This window comes from Megascapheus bottae, chromosome 7, assembly GCF_031878675.1.
Source record: "Megascapheus bottae isolate mThoBot1 chromosome 7, mThoBot2.hap1, whole genome shotgun sequence".
NCBI classification, from domain to species: Eukaryota; Metazoa; Chordata; class Mammalia; order Rodentia; family Geomyidae; genus Megascapheus; species Megascapheus bottae.
In genome coordinates, this window is record NC_143515.1 from 66,060,472 (window position 1) to 66,064,350 (window position 3,879).

Consider the following 3,879-nt stretch of genomic DNA (forward strand, 5'->3'; position numbering starts at 1 on the left):
GTAATCTTCTGGGCTGGATCCTTTAATCACTTCAGAATATTTTACTGTCTTGCATTGACAATTAGTTACTCTCTACTTGGTTTTGCCTTTAGATGTTTGCTTTCTCCAAATAATGTTAAAAGTTGCTACTCTACTGTTTTTCAATTCTAACAAATCTTTAGCACTGCCTAGAGCTGCACAGATTCCACTGACAATGACCTAATTCTCAGATATAAGATTCACATACCCAACCAGGCATGGTGGCTCATGCCTATAATTCTAGCTACTAAGGAGGCTAAGATCTGATGATCAAGGTTCAAAGCCAGCCCGGGCACAAAAGAACCTAAGACAGGAAGTGGGGCTTGCCTCCAGGGTATGGAAGTAGCCTTGAGCTGAAGAGCTCAGGGACAGCACCCAGGCCAAGTTCAAACTCCATGACCACCCCCCCCAAAAAAAAAGATTGTGAGACTCTTATCTCTGATTAACTACTAGAAAACCAGAAGTGACGGTGTGGCTCAAGAAGTAGGGCGGTAGCCTTGAGCTGAAGAGCTCAGGGATAGCGCCCAGGCCCAGAGTTCAAGCCCCATGACTGACAAAAAGAAAAAAAGATTCATATACCAGGGGCTGGGAGTGTGGCCTAGTGGTTGAGTGCTTGCCTAGCATGCACGAATGCAAAAAAAAAAAAAAGCAGAAAGTGGTGGTGTAGCTCACATGGTAGAGCACCTGCCTTGAACTGAAGAGCTCAGGGATAGCCCCCAACCCCAGAATTCAAGCCCAGAGTTCAATAACAACAATAACAAAAGATTCACATACCAGTACCACTGCCCAAACATCCTCACAGTTTCTTAAGGCAGTAGCCCCCCTGGCATACTCCCGCTCCCCTCCCCTCCCCTCCCCACCCCTAACTCCGCACAACCTTGGTTCTTTCCTTGATTCTTGATTCCTGTTATCTCCCAGACTCATTCTGACAGCTCTCTGTGGCCAGAGGCTCTAAGTCACTTCAGTTGTCTTGTACTAGAATTGCTTACATTTGTCTATGAGTTTCTAGGGGATAGGATCTGACCTTGGCCATCTTTCTCACATCTGCATCTAATACTTCTTCCTAACTTTATTACTGGATATGGCTGAAGCTAAGCAGAGATGCTACAGAGCCCCTCTGCTTTTCCTTGTCCATTCATTGGGCAAATACATTGACATGTTAGATTTTTTAATTTTTGTTTTTGCCAGTCCTAGGGCTTGAACTCAGGGCCTGGATACTGTCCTTGAGCTTTTTTGCTCAGGGCTAGTGCTTTACCATTTGAACTACATTGTCACTTCAAGCTTTTTCTCAATAGTTTATTGACCATAAGCATCTCATGGACTTTCCTGCCTGGTCTGCCTTTGAACAGCAATCCTAGATCTCAGCCCCCTGAGTAGCTAGAATTAGACTTCAGCCCCCGAGGCTAAGAGATGGATTTTTTTAATGTCTGTGGCTTATGCCTATAACCTAGTAACTCAGGAGGCTAAGATCTGATGATCATGGTTCAAAGCCAGTCCAGGCAGGAAAGCAGTCCCTGAAACTCTCATCTCCAGTTAATCACAGAAAAAAAAAAAAAAAACAGGGGCCGGGAGTTTGGCCTAGTGGTAGAGTGCTTGCCTAGCATGCATGAAGACCCGGTTCGATTCCTTGGTACCACATACATAGAAAAAAGCCGGAAATGGTGCTGAGGTTCAAGTGGTAGAGCTCTATCCTTGAAAAAGTCCAAGGACAGTGCTCAAGCCCTGAGCTCAAGCCCAGAACTGGCAAAAATAAAATAAAAAAAAATAAAGTTGTAGTAAAAAAACAAAAACAAAAAACTGGAAGTGAAACTATGGCTCAAATGGTAGAGGGCTAGCCTTGAGCAAATAAGCTTAGAGACAACTCCCAGGCCCCCTTAAAATAATTTTTAGATTTTAACTTATTAGGCTTAAAGTATAATACAATATGCAAGTATCTGGGCTGGGAGTTTATCCTAGTGGTAGAGTGCTTGCCTAGCATGCACAAAGACCCAGGTTCTATTCATGGTACCACATACATAGAAAAAAAAAAAGCCAGAAATGACACTCTGGCTCAAGTGGTAAAGCTCTAGCCTTGAGAAAGCCCAAAGACAGTGCCTAGGCCCTTAGTTCAAGGCCCAGGCCTGGCAAAAAAAAATTAACAAATACAATATGCAAGTATCTTCTAGTCCATCATCTGTTGTCTCTGATCCAGCATATACTAATCACAAAAGAAGAGTGGATGCCCAGTGAGAACACATAGAAGAGAAACAGGAGGCTTCTGTAGCCAGGTTGAGTGATGGGTTAGGAGAAAGTGTTTGTGGAAGATGAAAAACAAGGTGAGACATTCAGAAGAGACTGAGAGTTGAGTGGTGGTGGAGACAAGGGAGTTAAGATCAAATACAGGAATGTACGGTGTAGAATAGGAAGACAGCTCAGAGAGAGGCTAGAGGCCCACCAATGAATGGAGGGGCCTTATAGCTGCCTCTAAAGGTTGATTATCCTCATAAAACAAAAATCTGGCTCTTTAACAGTCACTCTCCTGCTGAAAAGTCTTCCTGATCTTCAGGGTTTGTCTCTAGAACTGTTTGTAGGTGTCTGTTTCATGGACTTTCCTCTGTCATTAGGGGAAGCAGCTCTCTACTGCTGGGTCATAATCACAGGCACTGAAGAACCCATCTGGGCTGAGCCAAGGTGCCTGTGACAAGTGACAGCTCAAATCTAAAAAGTAAGTGAGCCAGGTGACTCACCTGTAATTCTAATACTCAGGAGGATGAGATCTGAGAATCATGATTAAAAGCTAGCACAAGCAGGCCCGGAGTTTGGCCTAATGGTAGAGTGCTTGCCTAGCATGCACGAAGACCCAGGTTCGATTCCTTGGTACCAAATGCATAGAAAAAAGCCAGAAATGGTGCTGATGCTCAAATGGTAGAGCTCTAACCTTGAGAAAGTCCAAGGACAGCACTCAGGCCCTGAGCTCAAGCTCACGACTGGCAAAAAAAAAAAAAAAAAGCTAGCCCAAGCAAAAAAATAAAGTTCATGAGATTCTTATCTTCCACTCACCAACAAAAAGCTGAAAGTTGGGCTGGGAGTTTGGCCTACTTGTAGAGTGCTTGCCTAGCATACATGAAGACCTGGGTTTGATTCCTCAGTACCATATACATAGGAAAAAGCTGGAAATGGTGTTGTGGCTCAAATAGTAGAACTCTAGCCTTGAGAAAGCCCAAAGACAGTGCTCAGGCCATGAGTTCAAGACCCAGGACTGTCAAAAAAATAAAAACTAAAAAAAAAATTTGAAAGTAGAACTATGGCTCAAATGATAAAACAGACTTAGGCACAAAAGCTCAAGGTCATGGCCTAGGCCCTAAGATCAAGCCCCAGAACCAGTACACACACACACAAATACACACACACACACACACACACGCAGTATAACTGAAATTTCTAATGTTATTGGATCTCACCACCAAGGGTATTCAACAACTCCAGTGTTCCCAATGTTCCTTCTTATAAACATAAAGCAGGAGAGCTTGCAAAGGCCTCTGATCTCATGTGTAGACATGGCTTTCTGATAGCCAGAATGAATGTCTATGATTGTCAATCTAATCAGGATCACCTTCCTTTGGTACATTATGTTAAAAACACAGCTTCTTCCCTCTTCCTGAAATTATTTAAAGTCCCCACCTCTTGGGTGCTGTCTGTGTGTGTGTCTGTGTGCACATGTGTGCATACCTCTTGCACAAGGAAACTACAGAGATGCCAAAATAAGGTTTGGGTTAGAGGCAATGGAATGGAGTTGGGGAGACAAATTTGAAAAAGTCTGCTGTTGGGACCACCTCTGGTCTACTGTGATTTACAGTCTTCAGGGAGTTAATTTTTTCCAAT